This window comes from Lutra lutra, chromosome 14 (genome assembly GCF_902655055.1).
Source record: "Lutra lutra chromosome 14, mLutLut1.2, whole genome shotgun sequence".
In the NCBI taxonomy this organism is placed as follows: domain Eukaryota; kingdom Metazoa; phylum Chordata; class Mammalia; order Carnivora; family Mustelidae; genus Lutra; species Lutra lutra.
The window spans coordinates 11,186,918-11,213,514 of NC_062291.1; the positions used below are offsets into that span (position 1 = coordinate 11,186,918).

At 35.0% G+C, this 26,597-nt stretch overlaps 1 long non-coding RNA gene across 1 annotated transcript in view; it reads right to left on the reverse strand.

The window, feature by feature from the left end:
• Positions 1-3,273: 3,273 nt before the first annotated feature.
• The window catches only part of LOC125084829 (uncharacterized), a 132,328-nt gene continuing 109,004 nt past the window's right edge, over positions 3,274-26,597 (reverse strand). The window contains exon 5 of the long non-coding RNA XR_007122710.1: positions 3,274-3,361. This is a non-coding gene — a long non-coding RNA (uncharacterized LOC125084829). The remainder of the gene's footprint in view (positions 3,362-26,597) is intronic.

The following is a 26,597-nucleotide window of genomic DNA, read 5'->3' on the forward strand; positions in this document are numbered from 1 at the left end:
TAGGTTAGACCTCGGTGCTTTTCCCACCAAAATTAATTCTTGGTGAACCTTTCACTAAGGGAAACTATCTACACAAAAGAATCATATAAGCTTTCAAAACCTGAAAATTTTCAGATTCCTTTTTTGTCTATTCTTTGCTTTTTTTTCTTTTCTAAAAATTTTAAGATTCTTAACCACCACCCCAAGTCAACTGAAGTAGTCCTATGAATCAAGGCCCAATAACCTGAACTTAGAAATAGTTCTGTCATGTTCCTTCTCTTCCCACAAAGTACCCTGCTTTCTCAGTGGTTGTGCAAGTACTACTCCTCATCTTTCAGGAATATAAAGGAAGAAAAGAGAGAAGTTAAAGGCAGAAATGTAATGATACTGGCCTTAAATTGGCCCTTTGTAGCCAACCTTACCAAAATTCTGTATTTCTTCATATGGCTTAAAATTCCTGTGTCCTTCATGAAGAACTCCCTGTAGCATTCAATGTTATCAGGTCAACTACACATGAACTCCTTCAGTTTTTGTTTACTGGAGAATGTCTTATTTTAGTTAATTTGTCCCTAATTTTTTAAGGATAGCTTTCCCACACCTAGAATTCTTGATTCATAGGTTTTCTCACTTTTGTCTTTGTTTTCCTTCAGGACTTTAAATATCCCATCAGACTGCCTTCTGACCTTCATAGGTTCTGTTGAGAAACTTTTAATTTTTGAGGATCCCTTAAATTGACAAATTGTGGGGCGCCTGGGTGGCTCAGTGGGTTAAAGCCTCTGCCTTCGGCTCAGGTCATGATCCCAGGACCCTGGGATCTAGCCCTGCATCAGGCTCTCTGCTCAGCAGGGTGCCTGCTTCCTCCTCTCTCTGCCTGTCTCTCTGCCTACTTGTGATCTCTGTCTGTCAAATAAATAAAATCTTTTAAAAAAAATTGACAAATTGTCCCTCTCTTGCTATTTTCAAGATTGCTTTGTTGGCTTTTTGTTTGTTTGTTTGTTTTTATTGGGTTTTTTGTCTTTGCTTTTTGACAATTTGATATGTATCTCAGTGCGGTTCTCTTTATGTTTATGGTTCTTGGAATTTATATGAGCTTCATATATATATCTTTTATTAAAGAAGATTTTCACCAGTATTTCTTACCTATTCTTTCTGTTGTTTTCTCTCTCTTCTTCTTCTTCTTCTTTTTTCCTTTTTTAAAATTTGTTTGTTTCAAGTTCTTATTTAAATTCTAGTTAGTTAACTAATAGTGAACATTAGTTTCAGGAATAGAATTTAGTGATTCATCATTTACATATAACATCCAGTGCTCATCACAAGTGTCTTCCTTAATGCCCATCACCTATTTAACCCATCCATCCCTACCCACCCCTCTCCATCAACACTCTGTTTTCTCTCCTCAAGTCTCTCTTATGAGTTTCCCAGGTGGCTCAGTCAGTTAAGCCTCTGCCTTCAGCTTAGGTCATGATCTCAGGGTCCTGGGATCAAGCCCTAAGTTGGGCTCCCTGCTCAGCAGGGAGTTTGCTCTTCCTCTCCCTCCGATCCTCTCCCCCAACTCATGTTCTCTGTCGAATAAAGAAATAAAATCTTTTAAAAAAGAGTTTGTTTTATGGCTCGCCTCTCTTTTTTCCACTATGTTTGTCTGTTTGTTTCTCAAATTCAACATATGAGTGAAATCTTATGGCATATGTCTTTCTCTGACTAACATGTTTTGCTTAGCATAATACTCTCTAGCTCTATCCGTGTCATTGCTAATGGTAAGATTTCAGATTTTTGATGGCTGATTAATATTCCACTGTGTATATATACCTCATCTTTTTTTTTATAAAGATTTTTATTTATTTATTTGACAGATCACAAGTAGGCAGAGAGGTAGGCAGAGAGAGAGGGAGAAGCAGGCTCCCTGCTGAGCAGAGAGCCTGATGTGGGGCTCGATCCCAGGACTCTGGGATCATGACCTGAGCCGAAGGCAGAGGCTTAACCCACTGAGCCACCCAGGTGGCCCTATACCTCATCTTCTTTATCCATTCATCAGTTGGATGTAAACTTGTGACTAAGACATCAACAAAACCAAGTTGATGGACAATTTGGACTCTTTCCATAACTTGGATACTGTTGATGGTGCTGCTATAAATACTGGGGTTCAGGTGCCCCTTCTAATCATTATTTTTATATCCTTTGGGTAAAAACCTAGTTCTCCTCCTCTTCTGAGATAACTTATGCATGTGCTGGTATGTTTGTGGGTGCCTCAGAGGTCACTTTTGTTCTCTTATTTTCTATATTCATTTTCCTTTCTGCTCTTTAGAGGATATAATTTTAACTGAGCTATATTTAAATTCATTGCTTCTTTTTTCCTACTGCAAATCTATTGAAATCCCTTTTTCATTTCAATTATTATTCTTTTCAGCAAAGTTTTATTTAGTTTATTTTTATATTTTTTGTCTCTTTATTGAAATTCCCTATTTGTTCACACATCATCTTCTGGTTACTTTTAACTCTTTCTCTATGATTTCTTTTAGTTTTTGTGAAAATTTAAGGTAATTAAGTCCAATGTTTATTTCCTCAGGGACATTTTGTTTTTGTTTTTGTTTTACTCTGATAGGCTTTTTTTTTTCCTTTTCTCCTATATTTTCTTGAAAATTTGACTTTTTGAATATTATAATATGGCAACTCTGGAGATCATGATATTTCCCTTCCCTTCCTTGAGTTTTGTATCTTGCTTTCCTCTATGGCTGTTTGTTTCTAAACTCTTTTTGTAAACTCTATATTCTTTGTCATGTGTTGTCTCCTAACACTCTATTTTTTGTGTTTAGCTCAGGTTTTGACAAAGATTTTTGTCAATGTCAGGAGCAAAAATAAATAAAGACAGAGAGATGATAGATAGATAGATAGATAGATAGATAGATGATAGATAAAAAGAAAATTTAAAAGAAAGGGAGAAATAAAAACCTTGTTTAGTCCTTGAGAATTGCTTTATGCTTGATGACTCCTTCAAAACTTAGCCAGTCCATTTACAAATCTGCTTCAGTTTTCAATTCTTGCTTTCACTGAGTCCAGAATCAGGCATTGGTGAAACCCTAGTATCTTTCTGGTCTTTTCTGAACATGTGTCTTACCTTGGGCATGCATGTAGCTTTCTTAGTTCTCCAATATACACAAACACTTTTGAGAGCCTTAATTTCCCAAAGATACTCTCTTCAACTTTTCCTCCTAGGCTTTTAGTATCCTCTTACTTGCCCCAACTTCAATATTTTTCCTCAAGTTGTTCTACTTTGTTGTTTACCTTAAGATGTTCAGTCACCTCTTTTGCAGCCTCTTTTCCAAACTTAGTGAGTCTTGAGTTGGAAAAATCAAGACAAGTGCTTTGTTTCACCCTGTTATGCAATCTGCAGACAGAGTAGAACAGACAAACAAAATTCATTGACCATAAGATCTGCTCTTTTCCCTTCAGAACCAGAGACCAGAATCTCATACTGGAATCACAGACTTCCATCTTCAAATTGGCTAGTGAGCCAGGAATGGGAGTAGGGAAAGTATAAGCATAATGGTCACAGAGCTTCCCTACCACTTGTAAGTTGCCTTTGTATTGATTCAACATGTGTTTGGTTCCTGTAAACCTTTGATGGCTTTCCAGAATTCTGACAAAGTTTATTCATAGATTTCTTGCTTAATCTTTTGGTATTTCTGTGGAGAGATAAGCCAGTGGGGCTGCCTACTCAGCTATTTTCTACAGTGTCATCTGCCCTGTGGACTTCTTAATGATTTTACTTACATATTCCTGACCGAGAAGGAGGGCAGGAGAGAAAAAGAGAGCATGAGGTAGGTGGGGAGAGGCAGAGGGAGAAGCAGACTCCCCGCTGAGTAGAAAGCCCCAGTAGGGCTCCAATCCAGGACCCTGAGATCATGAACCAAGCTGAAGGCAGAGGCTTAACCGACTGAGGCACCCAGGTACCCCCACTCTGTGGACTTCTAAACAGAGAATATGTTGTTCTTTTTCATCTCTTTGTGGAAATCATAAATTAGTAAAATTCATTTTCTCCCTTATATTGGTAAGAAATAGAACTGGTTGGGGAGCATCTTTTTCTGCTGTGGAAACATCTCTAATTCAGATTGCATCCTATACTTTCCCTCCATTTTTCGTCAAGTTGAGGATTATTTGTGAGCTTATTATTTACCTCCTCCTTCATCCACCACTCCCCTTATCCCTTATCATCAGATCAGATGTATCAACACACATTGTTTATCCATAAGTGGCTATGGTTAGGAACAGTAGGGAAAGGTACCTAATTAAGCCTAGTGGACTCCAAATATCTATTACACTCTTCTGAAAAGGAATATGGTCTCTAAGTTTATAGAAAAAATTAAAGCTTTAACATGAATCCCCACAGCTTTCATTACTTAATGTGTAAGTTAACCACAAATACACCCCTTCATGTTCTTTACTCTTAGAGAAACAGCTGTACTCCTTAGGTTCAAAGTCAACCTCTGCCTCTGCTTTTCATGTACTCCCATTATTCTCTAGGTTTCAAAAAATACTGCTCTTAAAAATACTGACCATGTACTTGAGGTCTCCAGATTGTATGAGCAATAATCACTACATAGTGTGTATGTGCCTTTCAAAAGTCAGGTATACTTTCGCTATTTTATAATTTTATAAAATAAATAATTATTTTTTCATAATATATTCCAAAGAATTAAGGAAGTAACTCTGATTTTTTTCTTATAAATAAGTTTTAAAGATCTGAATTTGTCTTTTGGGGTCATTGTAGCAAAAACTGTAATATAATTTAAGTAAGTATTTTGTTTTCTTTTGAATGTTGTCTAAAACTTCTTTTTTTTTTCTTCCTTTTTTTATTTTTTAAAGATTTTATTTATTTGGGGCACTGGGTAGCTCAGTCATTAATTGTCTGCCTTCAGCTTGGGTCATGATCCTAGAGTCCTAGAATTGACCTCTGCATCGGGTTCCCTGCTTGGTGGGAAGCCCGCTTCTCCCTCTCCTACTCCCCCTGCTTGTCTTCCCTCTCTTGCTGTGTCTTTGTCAAATAAATAAACAAAATCTTAAAAAATATATATTTACTTATGAGAGAGAGATAGGACAGGGGGAGAGGGAGATGGAGATAATCTCCAGCACAGAGCCTGACTTGGGGCTCCATCCCAGAACCCTGAGATCATGACCTGAGCTGAAACCAAGAGTCAGTTGTTTAACTGAATGAGCCACCCAGGCACCCCAATTAAGATTTCTTTTAAAACTAAACTCTTTACAGATGGAATTAGTTTTGTCCTGAATCCTATTTTTTAGCTCAAAGGAAAATATAGGATTGTCTAAAATTACAAGTGCGCTAAGGAGATAATGTTTTACTTACTTAATTTTTAAAATCTTAGAGAACAAAACATTTTGAAATAGCCTATCACTATAATTAATCAGTATTAAATTCTTAGTTTGATTTCTAAAACATTTTTAGTATTCTCTACTTTTTAGATAGAATCATTTATTAACTTATTGCTTTATTAAAATAAACTTTTTAAGGAATTGTGTAAAGTCCTAAAACACATAAAACAAAAATGTTATCTAATTCCTATCCTTAAATTAGTTACCTGACATGGACACATTATTACCTATTGTTGCTAATTTTGATGTACCTTTCAGTACTGGTTTATTATTTCATTTTGAACTATATGAGGTTATGCAACACTCATATTTTAAAACTCCTTCATATCATATTTATCAAATGGACTTTATAGTCTTGAGAAAGGTTACTAAAAGGATAAATATTAACTCTCAATGGAGTTAAAAGATCTTCCAAAATAAATATACTAGTGAGGAATTAAATTTTTAATATATGCCTCAAGCATGCTCCTTTAGTTTTCTGGAAAAAAATGAAAGAAATGACAAGACAAACTAAACATTTTAAATCAGAAAATTGCTTTTTACCTTAGACCAGGTGTTTGAGATAAAAAAAAATTTTTTTGGGGAGAATCTTATAAAGGAATATTTTTTTCCAGCAACAAGAATATATATACATATGGAAAGAGAATGTGCATCAAAATGTTTGACATTAATAATCTGTGGCATGAAGAAAGCCTATTTTTATTTGCAGATATTGCTCTGAACAAATATGAGGGTGGATCGTGGGGTGTTTTTTTGAGTCCAAAAACTTGGTTAGGTGTGGCAGAAGATGGTTAGTGTTACTGCTCATTTTTTAGACTTAGTCTATTGATGATTGTGAATAGAATTACCACTAACAACTCTTCATAGGGTAAACTAAGCTGCTAATAGAACAATATGATAAATTACTTTCACGGTTCAATGAACTCTCCAGCATTGCACAGAAAGTTCCCCTGAGGACAAATCACTAAGGACCAAGTGCCAATACCCGATTAAAGATGGTGCAGGCTGGCTGAGCAGAGATACACCTTGCGAAGATAAGTGGAGCCCTGGAAAGGGATGCAGACATTTCAGCATTTAGAACGGAGGTACTCATTTCAGTCGCTCTGATTGTTAACAGGGATTATTTGAAAACCCAGCAGAGAAAACTCCTGCAGTGAAAAGGATTAGAAGCTTTCCTGCAGCCAGACTCCTGCCACTTTTATATGATTCATGTGCTGTCACTAGTCTCATTCAATGTCTTTGTGAATTCTATTTCTAATATTAAAAAAAAAAAAGAAACAATTCCTACTTCAAGCTCACTTTCTTTTTTTTTCTAAAGAAGTATAATGTTCAACTGTATTTTAACTATTTTACAGGTCAGGTAACTATGAGGAAATAATTCACATCGGTTTTGTATATTACAAGGACAAATTTGATATTTTAATGAATTTTGCAAAACTGGTGTTTTTTTTAATTAAAAAATAATCAAATTCTTGGAGCACCTGGGTGGCTCAGTGGGTTAAAGCCTCTGCCTTCGGCTCCAGTCATGATCCCAGGGTCCTGGCATAGAGCCCCGCATCAAGCTCTCTGCTCAGCAGGGAACCTGCTTCCCTCTCCCTTTCTCTCTCTGCCTGCCTCTCTGCCTACTTGTGATCTCTGTCAAATAAATAAACAAAATCTTTAAAAAAAATCAAATTCTTGAAATGTTATTCCTTGAAAAGACTTCAACTGATGTGTAGAAAGTAATACAGTCACAAATATGGTATGTAAATTCTGCCCAAACGTAATCAGAGGTGGAAAAGTCAGGGCTTAAATGGTGGGTTCCTATTCATTTTCAGAAAGTTCTATTTATTAAAAAATTCCATTGTATTAAGCCAAAATTTAAGTTCCTCTATTTCCTACTTATTGATGAGAGCTCTGCCCTCTAGAGTTAGAGAGTATATTAAAAAAAAAAATCTTCACTTCATTTATATTTCTGCAAATATTGAAACAATTGCCCTGATTGTTCTATCTTTTAGACCTAACAGAATTACTTCATCATATTGTAATTTGTGTACAATTGGCTTAGTTTCATCAATAGTTCCATCACTTTATAAAATCCTATCCACCAGTAAATCATTGAACTGATGTCTGAACATGATCTAACAAGTGCATTCTAGCTACTGTAGAATTTTCAAATTTCTGAAATCTGCAATTCTTTCCATTTATTCAAGCAACATTCAAGGCATTACATTTTTTTTTTTCCAGGAGCTAAAATCAAAAGGCAAGAAACATAGAACCTTGTCCTAGAATCTTGCTTTGCCATCCATCCTATGTCTGCTGTCATCCTGAGTGACTTCCACATTCTCTGGATCCATCTAGCCCCATATTCTAGGGTTTCTTGATGTCTTCTCTATAATACTCTTTCTCAAAATTATGTTTTGCTGGAACACAGAAGCTCTACAGCTGGGTCTCAAAAAGTTGAATTTCAAAGTTACCTTCAGTTTTATATATGTTCACTAAATTTTGACAATGACTGTTCTAGTTTCTTATAGTTCCATTAACTCCCCTCCTCTGGTACTCTGTTTTCATCCACATTGCTCAAACAACCAGATAGGCACATTCATTTTCATTTTCATTACCAATTGCTCACCTGCTATCATGGGCTGTATTGTGCCCTCTTCAAATTCATTTGTTAAAGTCCTAACCTTGGGGCGTCTGGGTGGCCCAGTCAGCTGGTTAAACATCTGCCTTTGGCTCAGGTCATGATCCCAGGGTCCTGGGGTCAAACCCCGGGTCAGGCTCCTTGCTTAGTGGGGAGATTGCTTCTCCCTCTCTCTCTGCCATTCCCCCTGCTTATGTGCTCTCTCTCTAACAAATAAGTAAAATCTTAAAAAAAAAAAAGTCCTAACCTCAATACCTCAGCATGTGACTGTATTTAGAGATAAACCTTTTAATGAGATAATTAAGTAACAAAGACCATTAGAATGGGCTTTGATCAATCTGACTGGTTTCCTATAAGGAGAGAAGATGACCACATATGAACACCAGGGCACTCATGCAAAGAGCGACAACCACAGAGACCATCTGCCAGCACCGTGGTCTAGACTGCCAGCCTCCAGAACTGCAAAACAAGAATTTGTGTTGTTGAAGCCACTCTGTCTCTGGTAGTTCATTATTGGCTGACTCTAATCAATTTTCTTTTGTAACTATGACCCATTCTTATTATACCTACTCTTGATCTTCATGAAGAACTTTCACATCTAATTATTATTCTTGGTTGGCTTCGCCTCTCCAAGAATGTTGCCACAATGGAGGCTGAATGTTGGTATTTGTTATTGGCAGTGTCTTCCAGTGGTGGGGGTAATATCAACCTTGCTGAAAGGAAATCCATGCTACTGATTGCATATATATTTCCATCCCAGCTGCTATGCTCATTTAGTCATGAGACCATTAAGTAGTCACAATGTTGACTTGTGAAAAAAATTTAACATCCACAGCAAGTGATAGTGTTGTTACATGACCAAGGTCTTGAAAATAGAATTTAGGTGGAAGTGTGCATGCCATCTCCCAGTGGATGCTACCTATAGAATAGTTCATAGTGTGGGATGAAAATATGCCAACACCCTGTGTCATTTCTAGAGATCTACTGTATATCTTTTCCCCATCCTCTCTCTCTCTCTCTTTTTTTTTAAGATTTTATTTATTTATTTGACACAGAGAGGGAGACAGTGAGAGAGGGAAAACAAGGAGGGGGAGTGGGAGAGGAAGAAGCAAGCTTCCCGCCAAGGAGGGAGCCTGATATGGGGCTCGATCCCAGGACCGTGGGATCATGACCTGAGCAGAAGGCAGCTGCTTAACAACTGGGCCACCCAGGTGCCCCTCTTCCCCATCCTCTTAATCACCAATCTTATCTTGTCTTTTCCAGGAACATTACTATTCAGTCAAAATATTGAACACTGCCCATTAACTGGTGTATTTCTGCCAGTCAGACCATCCCTTTTTAGGCAAGGTTAACACCCAGTTCTACTGCATAAAATTTAGCAAATGGATATTTCTTTTTTCTACTGTACCTTCCAGGTATTCCTAAGCAGGGCTGTTCTGTTGTCATAGTTTATAAATAGGTGATGGAATATAAACAATAAGCCCACCTATAAACTAGGATCTAGTATTTCTCTTTCTTGGTTATAGGTTCAGAAGGAACACAACATGAGGCCCCACATGTGAGCTGGACATGAGATGAATGGGGACTTTACTTACCTTTGGGCCTGTTTCATCTTGTCTTCCAAACTACATTAAACTTAAAGACAGATTATTGTTATACACGCACATATATGTGGATAACTCTAGAACTTTTTTAGTTGTTGGACAGTTGATCACATCACTTCATATAATTAAACATGATATTTGTCCAGAATCCAAAAAGCCTCATCAATTTTTTTTTCTTTTGCCTATAAGGGGGCAAAGCACAGGAATCTGTAAGCTATTTGGGAGATATGCTTCAAATCAATAAATTCCTTTACATTTACCTTATAGGGTAGACCCTTCTATCTTCATAAAGTTAAATTACCACCATGGTATTCATATCTCCTTTAAAGGAAGTGAGCATACTTGTCAATTCCCTCTCCCTAGACTGAGTTGGCATGATGTCATCAAAGTCGTGTGCCAGTGTTCTACAGGATAGCCAGATAGTTAACTTCCATTCAGAGTAGATTATGAGCGAGAACCTGGGCTCTGACAAAGCCCTGAGAGAAGATGGTGAAATATCACTGCCACTGACAAGTATAATCAAGTGGCCTCTGATGGTTCATCACTGGAGCAGAACAGAAGGCCAAAACCAACATCTGTACACTAGATGCGGGGGTCTATGCTTACTCACCTCACTAAAGGGACTGCACCTGGAATGGCAGCTGTATTTGGAGCTACTTCTTGAATAAGTTGATGACAACCTACTGTCAATTTCCAAAACCCATGTGTCTCCTACATGGGCCAAGCAAATAAGGAAATGAATTAAACAGAATCTAATGGCAACAATGATTATATCATTAGAAAGAGCTGTAACTTGGAAACACTACTGCAGAAATCCAACATCCTCACTGAATGAGGGGGTCCGATTCAGTAGGACATCCCTTCATTCTTATCCTGGAATATAATCCCCAGAAGTCTAGGTGGTGAAGCATTTTAAAAATGTTTTAATGCTCTCCAATATACCTCTCAATAGTTGGAAAAGAAGTTTAGAATACTGTGGGTGCACTGGCACTCCAAACATGTTTTCACTAGGTTCTGGATCCATGATTTCCAATGTACATGCACTTATTTGTAACCACTCCTTGTGGTTCAAGAGAGAGTCTAAAAGTGATTGAAATTTGAATATCTCAAATTCAATGAGCTAATACCTTTCCTTTATAATTAAGACAGTTTAATTTAGTCTTCCCATTAATGGTGAGTTGGGATCTCAAGGGGGCTGGACTTTCCACCTTCTATCCTCTATATCAGCCAGTCCTTGGGTGCAGTTTACCCTGGAGAGAGAAATTATAACCACAGGCAAAGCGGTTTCCTCCGCTGAGGGTAAATCCTGGGCTGAGTCTAATCTGTGAGCCAAAATCAGGCCGTGTTTCCTGTAACTGGGGTAAGGAGGTCTTCAGTTTGTGCCCAGTGTTCACTACCACGTGTTATCACTTACACATGTATGTGCCAAAAATATTGTTCATTTTTGCTTTATTTTAGCTTATACAAAACCATCTAACTATGTGAAATATTCTGGTACTTCATTCACATGCATTATAATGTTTCTAAGGTTCTTCTATTGGTTAAACATAATACCAGTTGCTACACTTTCCTTGATGTATAATAACTAAATCATGTGAACGTATACAGCATCATGTGGTCAATTCTGTTACAGTTTGCAGTTATGAGAACAGTCTTCAAGGTTTTTGCAGTTATACAGAGCACTTCTATATATCTTGGTACATGTTGTGGGAGTTCCTACAAGACATAAAACTAGAAGTGTAATACACAATCGCCAAGTCTTCAGCTATGCCAACGTTGAGTGAATATTGGTTCTGAACTATAATGTGGAGTGTTATCTATTATTAGCAGCTGATTGCTAAACCAACAATGTTTCCATTTTGCTATTCCTGCATTTCTGTATTTTAAAGTAAGTATAATAGTGTGAATAAAATTTGGAGGAAAAAAATGTCCACTAAAATGACACATTACAACACATCACTCCACACTTTTAAGGAAACAGGGACTCTTTTATAGTGGAAAAGTTTCTTTTGAATAATATTTAACTGACATGATGATCTGTTAGGAGAAGTATGGAGAGAACTACAAAATAATATATTCAAAACACACAAAAATTTAAAAAGTTAAGGGACATTGAGCCATGTGAATCAGGGGTCTGATGTGATCTCCTTTTTATTGTTCCTTTTCCTTTCTTGAGAAATATTACTCTTGCCACTGTGTTCCTACTCTGTTGTCTAACCATTATTTATCAAAAGCCATTGACTAGAATGAGGTCAAATACGAAGTTCTTTATTAGATACTCTCGTTTTGATATTAATCTATTCATTAATATTTTGAAGAAGTTCATAGGAATATAACCTATTTATGGGGATCTTCTATTAAATTAGCTAAATGTATTGTAAGAGAGACCACATTATGGAATTTTTTCAAATAAGGAATGTAATAAACACTTAGCTAAATTCAGCATTCATTACATTAAAAATGGATGGGACACCCTGGTGGTTCAGTTGGTTAAGCGTCTGACTCTTGGTTTTGGCTCAGGTAATGCTCTCAGGGTCGTGAGATCTAGCCTCGCATCAGACTCCGTGCTCAGCATACAGTCTGCTTAAGTTTCTCTCCCTTTGCCCTGCCCCTGCTCATGCACACACACTCATACATGTTCTCTCTCTCTAAAATAAATAATTAAATCTTTAAAAAAAATTGGAGCCATGATTTCTAAGTCCAGTATCCGATAACTGAATATATTCTGAAGTATTTATTCTTAGGGAACACATTCTAGATCCTACTGACTTTCACTTAGCTAGATGCACAAATAAAACTTCTACAATGCATTATAGCTCTTATGAATTGCTCTACCAATTTTCAGTTTTAAGAATCTTAATTTTAAAATTCTGGACATTTATCAATTTGTCTCCTAATACCTCTTACTTGCTTCAAGATATTACTGTGTATGTTAACTGGAATTTTAAAAAAATAACTTTGAGATAAATAAATAAATAAATATCACACACACACACACACACACACACACACACACACACACACAAATAAAGAATATTTAAAGCCCCTCCCCCAAAAAAGATTTGCATAGATTATCAATAGCTATTTATCAAGCTCATATGAAACATTGTTTCATACTGTGGAATACAATTCGTAGAAGAGAGATTATTTGAGATGGTTATAGCAATTAAAATTAGATTAATTAACTCATCTCCTACTTTTGTCCTTCCCTTTGGTCCTTTGGTGGAAATGTATATATAGCAATAGTGCCAGATCTCCATCTCTGCAATATTTTATTAAATGAAAAACAGGAAGTATCATCTGTAGAATGGATATACACATTTACAGACACAAATATGCATTGGAAATTATAACAGCATCTCACCACTGCCTTTTTAGAAGATCAAGAATCAACTAAAACTTGATGAAAAATGTTGAAACATTTAAATTCTTCCTGAAAGAATGAAAAGTTTATACTTGAATGTTAATTTCCATAAGCTCCACTTCAATAATAAGTTTAAATGTAAAGAGAGTATTTGGGTATCTTACAAGTGCTTGAACAGCAGGTGAACAAATTAAGGATAGGACTGGGAGTAGTGAAGAATATAGAATCTCACGGAAAAACAGGAAAAAATAGGACAGATCTAAATAGACTCATTTGAGTAAAGTTTAGAATAAGGGGAATTAATTAACTTTTAAAATAAAGGTTGCACTAAAAAAAAGAAAGTGATATATTCTCTTTACTTTCAGATGAAGCGTATGGAAGCCATGGAGTTAAATATAAAATAAGATGCAGTTTGGATAGCCGTTTCAGTTTTAAAAATAAGATGATAGGATAAGGTCTTTAGAAGACATGCATATTATATTAAGAAATTAATTAAATACATATGTTTACTATTTTATGCATATTGTGATGATTATAATGGGACTGACTACTAATGAAAATAACAGGAAATATGCTCTTTGTGGTCCCTATAAGCACCTCCTCAAAATTTTTGATTACTTCAGAGTTATTACATTTTAAAATATATGGCCATGTTAAAGTTTAAGACTATCAATTATTTTCCAGTATGTCACATTCAACACAAGTGTAATTTTTAGTTTATTTATGCATCCAATATTATTAAATTTAAATTCCTAGGTACAAAAATTCACATAAGTGGCTAAAATAGTAACCCCAATTATAATGACCATAATGTAATAATTATATTTGCCATTCAGAACATCTTTAACTCAATTAAACATCATCCAATTTTTTTAAGCAAACATGCTTTCTTAATTGTTTTCTATCATAAATGTACTCACAAGAAAACATCAAATTCTTTTTTTTATTTTCAGAAACATTCACCTAATCTTTTTTAACAAAAGGTATGTTAATAAGACTAACTTATATTATATAATCTTTAAGTGTTATTTATATATAACATATTTATGTTATATTTAAATATCATTTAAATTATATATTTATTATATCATATTTAAAAACAGTTGAAATAATTCCACAATTTCAAATACAAATGTATATAAACATATTAAGAGTGAAAATGTAGTAGTACCAAAACTCTTAGAAAATTCAAGTAATACTTCTCCATATCTGACTCACTTTTATCACACAAGAGTGAGCAAATGCTTTTACTTGTGTATTTAACCAGCTTCCATCAATGATTAATCAACCCTTTTTAAATTTTACTCTTTAGGGCGCCTGGGTGGCTCAGTGGGTTAAAGCCTCTGCCTTCGGCTCAGGTCATGATCTCAGGGTCCTGGGATCGAGCCCCACATCGGGCTCTCTGCTCTGCGAGGAGCCTGCTTCCCTCTCTCTCTGCCTGCCTCTCTGCCTACTTGTGATCTCTCTCTGTCAAATAAATAAATAAAATCTTTAAAAAAAAAATTTTTACTCTTTAATTTTTTTGTCTTCAGGTGTAGTTAACATACAGTATTATATTAATTTCAGGTGTACAATATAATGACTCAACAACTGTATAAATTTCTGAGTATTCGTCTTGAGAAATGGTACTCTTAATCCCCTTCACCTGTTTCACTCAGTCCCCACCCCCTATCTCCCCTCTGGCAACTACCAGTTCATTCTTTATATTTAAGTTGTATGTGACTAATGAATCATTGAACATTATGTGAGTTGCCTTTTTGTTTCATTGATGGTTTCCTTTGCTGCCCAAAAGATTTTTATTTCAGTGTAGTCCCAATAGTTTAATTTTGCTTTTTTTCCCTATCCAAATGAGACATATCTAGAAAAATGTTTCTAACAACTGATGTCAAAGAGATTATTGCCTATGTTTTCTCCTGGGAATTTTATGGTTTCAGGTACTACATTTAGATCTTTAATCCATTTTTGAGTTTATTTTTGTGTATGGTATAAGAAAGTAGTCCAGTTTCATTCTCCTGCAAGTAGCTGTCCACTTTTCCCAACATCATTTCTTGAAGAGACTCTTTTTTCCCCTGGTGTACTTTCTTTCCTCCTTTATTGAAGATTAATTGACCACATATATGTGGGTCTATTTCTGGGACCTCTATTCTGTGTCATTGAACTATGTGTTTATTTTTGTGCCAGAACCACACTGTTTTGATGACTACAGCTTTGCAGTAAACCTTGAAATCTGGGATTGTGATACCTCTGGTTCTGCTCTTTTTCAAGATTTCTTTGGCTATTTGGGATCTTTTGTGGTTCCATATAAATTTCGGGATTATTTGTTCTAGTTCTGTGAATAATGTTTTTGGCATTTTGATAGGGATTGCATTAAATCTATAGATTGATTTGGTTAGTATGGACATTTTAATGATATTGCTTAGTGTGGATAATACTATTGTCTTTCATTTTTTTTAAAGATTTATTTATTTATTTGACAGAGAGAGAGAGAGAGAGAGAGAGGAGAGTGAGAGATCACAAGTTGGCAGAGAGGCAAGTAGAGAGAGAGGGGGAAGTAGGCTCCCCGCCGAGCAGAGAGCCCAACTCGGGGCTTGATCTAAGGACCCCGAGATCATGACCCAAGCTGAAGGCAGAGGCTTAGCCCACTGAGCCACCCAGGTGCCCCTCATTTTTTTTTTTTAAATCTGATTTCTTTTTACTATCTGATTGCTGCGGCTGGGACTTCCAGCACTATGTTGAATAAAAGTGAAAGTGGACATCCTTGTTCTGTTCTTGCTCTTGGAGGAAAAGCTTTTCAATTTTTACCATTTGATGTTAGTTGTGGGTTTTTCATATATGAACTTTATTATGTTGAAATAGGTTCCCTCTAAACATACTTTGTTGAGAGTTTTTGTCATGAAAGGATGTAGTCTATCAAATATATATATATATATATATATATATATATATTTTTGCATGTATGGAAGTGATCATACGGTTTTTATTTTTGCTTTTATTAATGTGATGTAACACATTGATAAATTGATTTTTAAATATTGAACCACCCTTGCCTCCTTGGCATATATCCCACTTGATCATGATGAATGATTTACTTAAGGTGTTGTTGGATTTGGTTTGCTAAGATTTTGTTGAGGATTTTTGCATCCATGTTTATCAGAGATATTGGCCTGAAGTTCTCTCTTTTTTGTACTGTCCTTATCTGGTTTTGGTTTCAGGTAATACTGGCCTTATAAAATGAATGAGGGAGTTTTAGGGATAATTTGAGAAGGATAGGTATTAACTCTTTTGAAAATATTTGGTAGAATTCACCCATGAAGTCATCTGATCCTGGACTTTGTTTTTTGGGAGTTTTTGATTACAGATTGAATTTCATTGCTGGTAATCTATCTGCTCAAATTTTCTTTTTCTTCCTGAATCAGTTTTGGGATGTGTATGTTTCTAGGAATTTATCCATTTCTTCTAGGTTGTCTGGTGTGTTGGCATGTGATTTTTCTAACATTTTCTTATAATCCTTCATATTTTTAAGCTGTCACTTGGTATTTCTCCTTTTTCTTTTCTGATTTTATTTATTTGAGTCCTCCCTTTCTTTTTCTCCTTCCTTCCTTCTTTCCCTATTGATTAGTCTGGCTAAAGGTTTATCAATTTTGTCCATCTTTTCAAAAAGCCAGCTCCTGCTTTCATTGTTATGCTTTTCTAGTCTTGATTTCACTTTCACTTTCACTCTAGTGTTTATCATTTTCTTCCTTTTGCGGGCTTTGGGTTTTGTTTGTTCTTCCTTTTCTAGCTCCTTTAGGTGTAAGGTAAGGTTGTTTATTTGAGGCTTTTCTTGCTTCTTTGGGTAGTCCTGTTTTGCTATAATCTTCCATCCAATGACCACTCTTGCTTCATCTTAAGGGTTTTGGACCATTGTGTTTCCATTTTTTTGTGTCTCCATGTATTTTTTTTTTATTTCCTCTTTGATTTCCTGGTTGGTCCATTCATTGTTTAGTAGCATATTATTTAACCTCCATATATGTGTTCTTTTTGGATTTTTTTCTTGTGATTGATTTCTAGTTTCATACCATTGGGGTCAGAAAAGATGCCTATGATTTCCTTTTTTTGAATGTGTAAGTCTTGTTTTGTGGCCTAGTATCTCATCTCTTCTGGAAGATGTTCCATGGGTACTTGAAAAGAATGTGTATTATGCTGTTTTGGGATGGAACGTTCTGAATATACCTTTTAGCTCCACCTGGTCCAATGTGTCTGTTTCTTTGTTAATTTTCTGTGTGGTTGATCTACCCATTGATGTAAGTGAGGTGTTAAAGTCCCCTATTCTTTTTGAATGATTATTAATCTCTTCCTTTATGTCTGTTAATAGTTGCTCTATGGATTTAGGTGCTCCCATGGTGGGTGCATAAATATTTACAATTGTTGTATCTTCTTATTTGATCATTCCCTTTATCATTAGGTAGTGTCCTTCTTGGTCTTTTGTTACAGATTGTGTGTGAGTGTGTGTGTGTGTGTGTGTGTGTGTGCGCGCGCACGCGTGTGCATGTGTGTGTGTTTTAAAGATTTTATTTATTTATTTGACAGAGAGAGGGAGCACAAACATGGGAGCAGGAAGGGAGAGGGAGAAACAAGGCTCCACGCTGAGCAGAGAGCACAATGCAGGGCTCAATCCTAGGACCCTCGAGTCATGACCTGAGCCAAAGGCAGATACTTAACCAACTGAGCCACCTAGGCATCCCTATAACCTTTGTTTTAAAGTCTACTTTGTCTGATATAAGTATTGTTACCCAGTTTTATTTTCACTTCCATTTGCATGATCAATGTATTTTCCATCCTTTTACTTTCATTCTGCATGCCACGTTAGGTCTGCAATAAGTCTTCTGTAAGCATCATGCAGATGGGTCTTGCTTTTTTATTCATTCAGTCATTCTGTGTGTTTTGATTGGAGCATTTAGTCCATTTACATTCATAGTAACTATTGATAGGTATGTACACATTGCCATTTTGTTACTTGTTTTTACTTGTTTTACAGTTGTTTTTGCAATTCTACTCCATTCCTTTCTTCTCTTGTTTTCTTCCCTTGTAGTTTGATGGCTTTCTTTAACAATATGCTTAGATTTCTTCTTCTTTATTTTTTGCATACTTGTTACAGGTTTTTGACTTGTGGTTTCGATTAGGCTTACATATAATGTCATATGCACATAACAGTCTATAATACAATGATGGTCACTTAAGTTTGAATCCATCCTCAATGCACTAAACGTTTACTCCCCCCTTTTATGTATATGATGGCATAGTTCACATCCTTTTATTTTGTGAATACCTTGATATACAAAAAATTTTTTCCCCTTTTACCTGTAAGTCATTATCTTTTAAAAGATCTTCACATGTTCCGTACATGTAAACATTCGCAAATGAAATGCAACAGAGGCAATGTTCACTTATTCTTATTAATGGGTATTCTGATTGGAATTACTGAGCTATAAATGTAACCAGGAACTTGCTATTCTAAAATATTATAAAAGCCCACTCTATTCATGGATTTAAAATAAATATAGAGGATTTGCTCTTTGTGTGATACTCTGGCAATATGCAGAATAAAATAATGAGTGTTAAGATTTTTGCCTTTACCATCCAAGAAGAGAAAATTATACCCAAATAGTAACATCACAATGTAGACCATGGTGATGTTGCAAGTAGTAAAAATTAGAAATTCTACCACAAACAAAATGTGATTAAACATGGGAAAAAATAATCAATTCTTAACTTAAATAAGAAATAGAACAATTCACTTAACATGAAAACACTTCTGTACATAATTTGATACCTTTCAGATTTAGGCTCATGAAGGTCATATAACCTGAGTTTATCTTAGTATATTTCAATTATCATCATGTCACATAAATACAAGAGTAGGCTTTGGAATTAGTCAGATTTGGTTTTGATGTTTTATTTGTCAACTGTGTGAACTCTTGTAGATGAATCATTTTAAAGGTTAATTTTTAAAAACTGAAAAGTGTAGGCTATGTATGTTATGGTGCTCTTGTAAGGATTAAAGGAAATAATGTCTATAAATCCCTCGTCACACTGTTTGAGCCAGAGTAACCACTCAGGAAATTTGATATTGTTATTATTATTCCTGTTACCAATGATAATTAAACATAATGAGACTTCAGGCCATAGAACTTTGGAGAAAAGAGTTTGCCTGCATGGCTCAGAGCACCAGAATGTGAACTTTTTAAATTAACATGGATTATGTATAGCTATACATTGCCAATATATTTTAATTTCCAAGAAGGAAATAACTTCCATATGTTTTATGAAATGAATTATTAATCTTTTGAGATATGTCAATATTTTCTGTCATTCCTATTTTAAAATATTGGCAGGCTAACTTTATGGATGTTTTTATTTCTTATATTGAGGAAAAGAAACTATTCTTCCATTTTATGTTCTGCCTTGATTAACAATGCTACTCAGCAACATTGAGAGACACTATTTTTGCAAAACTGACAAAGTTAATTAATTAGTGGTCAAGTAAAATAACTATAGCTCTATAAAAAACTCCTCAGAGCTCTTCTTTTCTTCCCCTGAAAAACTGTAATGAACTAATAAAGGTATTTTTAAACATCCAGTCTTAGTTTTTCATATTTCTGTAGAAGGAGTATATTTCTACAGTAACAAACAAATATTACATGGGCTTTATGTGATCTGCTGCATATAAAGCACCTCTGAGTTTTGAACACAAGGAGGTAAGAGACAACAAGGAAGGAGAGGCAGGGAGATTGGAGAGTGGCTGTTGATCACCTGCTCTTAACCTTGTGTTTTTCCCATAAACCAAAAACAAAGTCAGGTTTTTCTTTAATTCACTGCAACATCTCTACGATATGATCCATTTTTCTATAAATAGGCTCTCTTGATAAAATGCTTTATACCAAAGCTGTAATTGGCAGAAGTTTATTTAAAGGACAACTGAGTTAATATTTCAGGAAAGAAGATTAAGTGTTCTTTTCTTTCATCTGAAAGGATTGCCTTTTGGATCTATCAAGGGTGGGAGAATATTTATATTTAATTATGCTGTAGGCTGGTTAAAACCACAAATCTATTTCTATCTTGTTCTTTTTGTTTGTTTTTGGTTTGATTCTTTTTCTTTATCTTCTTTTAAAGATGCATGAAGTTGTTCTGCAGACATTTTAAGCCTTGGAGCAAATCAAATCTGTCCTGGAACCTGACTTTGTCTACTATGCTACACCATTGTCCTACATCAAAAAGCCTGCTTATTATTATAGTTTAGATAAATGCCTTGTTCATAAAATGATCAAAATGAAAATTTTACAATCATGTTATTTCAAGATTAAGAATGTAAAGATTATTTTTCTTCCCATAATTGTGACTTCTCAAAATATCCATAATGAGTAAAATCCACTGTTACTAGATTTTTGATAGATGATCCAAATATTGAGTTATTTTTAGAAATATCAATATTATCTTTTAGCAATGACAAATCATTAACTGTTATCTTTTAGCAATGACAAATCATTAATGTGAACAAGCACGTTTTTCTTCCTTTTGTTCTTTTCCTATAATCATTCAAGAGACTTTTTCATTTTCAGCTGCTGAGTGAAAAACTTTTTAAAGAAATGTCATATCATCCTTCCTTTCAGTGGTCAAAAATATTTTTCTCATTAATGGTGTTTTCACAGCATATTTATTAAATTCAGAATGTAAATCAAGTAAGATGAGAATGCATTAATTCAGTTAGTCTCAGATAAGTGTGAATGAATAATTTAAAAGTCTAAATGGTGAAATACATTTGAAATAGATATTCTTTTACTTACCAATGTAAAAATATTTAGTGAGCACATATTACTGACTGATCTTGTAAGAATTAAGGGGTCATAGTGATGAACTAGACAGCTTAGATTTGAAGTGGCTGGTAGTGAGTTCAATATGAAAATCCCTCAGTATTATAGGTTATCTATCTATCTATCTGCTATATTAATGAAAGGAATGGAGACCAGGAAAAATATATACTCCAGAAGGAAGAAAAAATTTTTTAAAGGTCACACTCCAGAAACAGAGTCCCACTAAAGAAGTGATTTAATCAGGAGCTGATAGGACACTCCAAGCCCCCACCTTGCTGCCAGCACCCAACAACCCTCCAGTTTAGAAATAGCAATTAAAATGGAATGATATTCAAGGTACAGACTCTCTCTGTGGAGCAATAAAGTCAAGAAGGGGGGAGGGCAAAGACACCAACAGATATTGAAATCTTTAGTACATATAACTGCATTAAACTCAGTCAAACTCCTAGCCAGATTAGTACAAAAGCTCATATTAAAGGTCTGATTACTTGATTACCTTTGTTGGTTTGTTTTTGTTAAACATTATTTTTTAGAGCAGTTTAAAGTTCACAACAAAACTGAGGAGGCAATGCAGAGATTTCTCATGTACACCTCTTGTCCCCACACATGCACAGCTTCTCCCATTATCAACATTCTTTACCAGAGTGGTGCATTTGTTATAATCCATAAATTGCCACTGGCACATCATAATCACCCAAAGTCCATAATTTAAGTTACAGTTGACTCTTTGCAGTCTACATTTTTTGGATTTGAGTAAACATGTAATGTTATGTATCCATCATAATGGTACCATACAGAATAGTTTTATTACCGTAAAAATCTTATACATTCCATCTATCACTCCTCCTACCTCCCTAAACCCCGAGAGCCACTGATATTTTTGCTGTCTCCATGGTTTTACCTTTTCCAGAATACCATTTAATTGGAATCACACAGTATGTAGCCCTTTCAGATGTGATTGTTCCATTTAGATGGAATTTAAGATTCCATCTTTGGAAACCATTTTGGAGGTTTCATTTAAGATTTCTCCATGTCTTTTCATGATTTGATAATTCATTTATTTTTAGTACTGAATAATATCCCATTGAATGTGTCCCAATTTACTTGTCCAGTCACCTACCAGATTTCTTCCAAGTTTTGGTAATTATAAATAAAGTTGCTATAAACACCTACCTGTATGCAGACTTTCTCTTGGATATAAATTTTCATCTCTTTTGGGTAAATACCAATGTGAGTAAGTCCTGGATTGGTCATCTGGTAACAGTAGGTTTAATTGTGTAAAGACTGCCAAACTGCATTTCAAGGTAGGTTTATCATTTTGCATTCCCACGAGCAATGAATGAAAGTTCTTGTCTCTCCTCACCCTCTACAAGGGGCTAAGTAGCAACAGTACCACAGTAACAATGAGCACACTCACCTCCCAGATCTTGGTTTCTATCACCATCCTGCATTAAAAAAAAAAAAAAAAAAAAATCAGTGATCCTTGAGATAGGATTTCTTGATTCTATGCTTGGGTCAGGAAATATATAGGATAAGCCTGGAACATCTTATTATATCAACAAAGAAGTGTTCATAAAACAATACAATGGGATATATCAGAAGGACAAAGAAACCAACCTGAAAAAGATAAAAGATATAAGTTGGAACAATTTGAGCAACAAAATAGATAACTTAGTACTGGATAATAAGGTAATGTGACTGTGCCCTGACTGATAGATTTTCTAAAAACTGAGAAACAACCCAATGGGAATTCAGAAAAAGATATGAACAGACAGGAAATAGAAACACAAATGGTGCTTAAACACATGAGAAGAACTTCAGCCTCATTCATAATAAGGCAAATGCAATTAATACTACCATTAACTCCTCATCTAAAAATCTGAAATTTTGAAAATATATAGTGAATGAAGCTGTGGATAAATAGCATTCTTATGCATTTGTAACAACTATGCAAAATGTAACAACCACTTTGGAAGAGAGCTTGTCATTTTGCAGCAGAATTATTTAAGAATTTATCCTTTGATCAAGAAATCCCACTTCCAGCAATCTATTCCAACATTACTCTGGCACAAATATGAAATTATAATGAACCTAGATATTCTATGAAACAGTGCTGGTAATAGCAAAAGTCTTGAAATCACCCACTTGACAGTAGGGAAGAAGTTGAATAGATATGATACATTCATGTAATATATTGTTATGAATTTATCAAAGGAAATAAATACTGTTATGCATTATTTCCACCATATGTCATTAACCAAAGCAAAATAATATTCAGAAGAGTACCTATAATGTACTCTGCATAGAAAATTGTACACAGATATGTATGTATAAATTTATGTTGTCTGAATGGAAAAATGAAGAAAAACCAAAAACAATTCAAAATGCTTATATATAGGAGGAAGGATAAAAGAGGGATAAGAGGATCTTTTTGAGTGTAAACTGTATAGGTTTTATTCTAAACCATATTATAGTTTTTTGTAGCTTAAAAAAAAAAAAACATGGTGGCTCAGTGGGTTAAGCCTCTGCCTTTGGCTCAGGTCATGGTCCCAGGGTCCTGGGATCGAGCCCCGCGTCGGGCTCTCTGCTTGGCATGGAGCCTGCTTCCCTTCCTCTCTCTCTGCCTGCCTCTCTGCCTACTTGTGATCTCTCTCTGTCAAATAAATAAAAATCTTTAAAAAAAAATAATCACACTAGTCCTCCCTTGTCTGCAGGATATATCCCATGTTCCAAGAACACCAATGGATGAAACGACTCATCTTGTATTTTCTTGCCATCAGACCTAGCGATAGCCATTTCTACAATTAGTCCTAGTTTTTCCAAGAATAACAATTAGAAATCAAGATCTGGACTCTGGGTATGCCTGTCGCTACTTAGATGTCATAGCCTGTAGGTACTCTCAGTGGAGAGATAGAAAATATATAGGCATCCAATTATTACACACACACACACACACACACACACACACACACACACACACATACTATATCTATGATACATTTTAATTTATGCAAAGTGTAGATAAGTTCCAGAAATGGTCAAGATACAAGTATTTTCTAGATAAACTCCAAGACTTCAAATGTTTTTGGAAAATAAAAATGTTCCACATGCTTTAATTTGGACCCAAAATAAAATAGTGCTTATGATCAGTGATTTAAAAATATAGATATATATGAAATTGATATTTTGATTTCTTTTAATTCACATGTTTGCAAATACTATACTGCTCAAAATAATAACATTAAAAGTGATGTTGTGTGAATAATTTGAATGTACTTATGAAATATGTCAAAGAACTTTGCAAATTCACCTCTGAGTTGATGATCAATATATCTGAAATTGTGCTGACTAGAGAGAGAAATTTATATTCAAAAGTACACACTCAATCAATAGCCTGAGTCACATAAAGTAGAAAAAGCCATTCTCCTTAGTGACAAAATCATCAAACATAATTTATTAAAGACTTTTCTGTGTGAGAGGCTGATGAAGTGACTGGACAGATATGCTTTTTTAATGAAAGGGATTACAAATTGAGGTTCAAAGCTTTGATGTCCAGCTTAAAATACAATGCAGTACATATGGACATGAAATAATTAATAACACACTTGAGCAAAAAAAGGTTGCATAATTATAGATATGTCTAAAATTAAAATAATAACAGGAAAGAGTTTTTCCAAGTAAATCTCAAAAATTAGGCAAAATGAACAAGTTTATAGTAAAAAAATTACAAAACAGATTTAATATTGATTGAATTTAAAAATTAGATGAGCCAAAAGAGAATTGACAGATTTCTTTTGTATTTTAAAATCTCTCCACAAAGGTCTTTTTCTCTCTGTTTTTCTCATGTAAAATTAATTTTTCTAAACTGCAGAGGAATAAGGAGAAATTGTGATGCCAATATATGGTTAAATACTTCAGTGGGTATTTATGTAAAGTCAGATATTCTGTTACATAAAGAAATTATAATTATCAAAATCCAGAGATGGACATTGTTAATATATATCACCTAATTGATCAGCTTTATTCTAATATTCTCCACATTTTTCTAGGAAGGTTTATTGCAGTAGAAGAAAACCACAAGACCACATAATTGCATTCAGTTGCCATGTCTCTTTGGTTTCTTTCAATCCAGAACAACACCAGTCTTTGGGTTTCATGGCATTGAAATTATGGAACAGTATTGGTTAGTTAAAACTATCTTCAATTTTGTTTTGTTGGATGTTTCCTCATGATTAAATTCAGATATGCACCCTCAGTAGGCATGCCAGAGAAGATGCTGAATGTGTGTCTCAGTGCATCCTATCAGAGGGCCCAAGTCTGTTGCGGAATTACCTGCAGGGTTAACTCTGATGATTTGATGAAGGTATTAGCTGTGCCAGGCTTCTCCACTGCAACATCGTCATACATACTATTTGAATTTTATCATTAAGGAATATTTGTCCTTTCTTCTCAGGTTTTTTAATTTATTCATTAATTTGTATCATTATTAGTTTATGCACATTTGTTGTATTTGTGCTATAATATAATATGATCATTATTTTGTTACTCACATTCTTCCAATTTTAGTAATCAGAAACCTCTGTAAGTTGCATACGGTGTCCTTTGACATCTTTTTTGTTTTTGAGCACTTCCCTAATGTCTAGCATTATAAGATTCCCCAAGCTCATCTTGTAGTTTCTTGCCATTAGCCTTAGAATTAGCCATTTACCCCCAAGGAATCCTAGTTTCCTTTTCAAGAGTGATATTTAGAAATCAAGATCTGGACTCTGGGTATGCTTGTTGCTACTTAGATGTCATAGTCTGTAGGGACGCTCAGAGGAAAGATAGAAAATAGTGTATATTATCTAATGTAGGCATAAAGTCTCTATTTCATAAGATAGTTTAAACTGTTGCTCACTTACATCCCCGTGAGAAACAAATTGACCAACTAGAGCATAATGTTAAAGTACAGCTATCTCTATCTTCAGGATTATTGTATCTAGTCAAAGATACAAATTTTCCAAACCTACTTTTGTTAGTTCTTCTTTTCCCACTCCTTCAATGAGGTTATGTCACACATTTATAGTATCAGTTAGAGTCATTTGTCACCATCTCTATTCTGCCCTGGGATCCTTGGACATCCTGTGTCGTTGTTGTTATTCTGTTGTTGTCATTTTGGATACAGCCAAATTTAACCTTTGTGGTGTTGAGTTCTACATGGTTGAAAAATGCATAGTCATATATCCACAAACTTCACCTATTAACAGAACAACCTCATCACTAATAATTCCACTGTGTGCCATGTTAATACTAAGCCCCTACCACAGCTCACATCTGGCAAACAGTGATCTAGTCTTCATCTCCACATTTTATCATTTACAGAGTGTTTTATAAATGGTATTATATAATATACTGATTTCTGGGTCCTCGTTTCCTTTATCAATATGTGTGTGTTTCACAAATGTTGATATGTGAGAATATACTTGTTCTGTTTAAAATTTCTGAGTAGTTGGGGCACCTGGGTGGCTCAGTGGGTTAAAGCCTCTGCCTTCGGCTCAGGTCATGATCCCAGGGTCCTGGGATCGAGCTCCGCATCAGGCTCTCTGCTCAATGGGGAGCCTGCTTCCTCCTCTCTCTCTGCTTGCCTCTCTGCCTACCTGTGATCTCTGTCTGTCAGATAAGTAAATAAAATCTTAAAAAAAAAAATAAAATAAAATTTCTGAGTAGAATTTCAGTGTATGGATATTCGGCAGTTGATTTATCTGTCCATTCCTTGAAGGGTATCTTGGTTGTTTCTTGATCTTGATAATGAG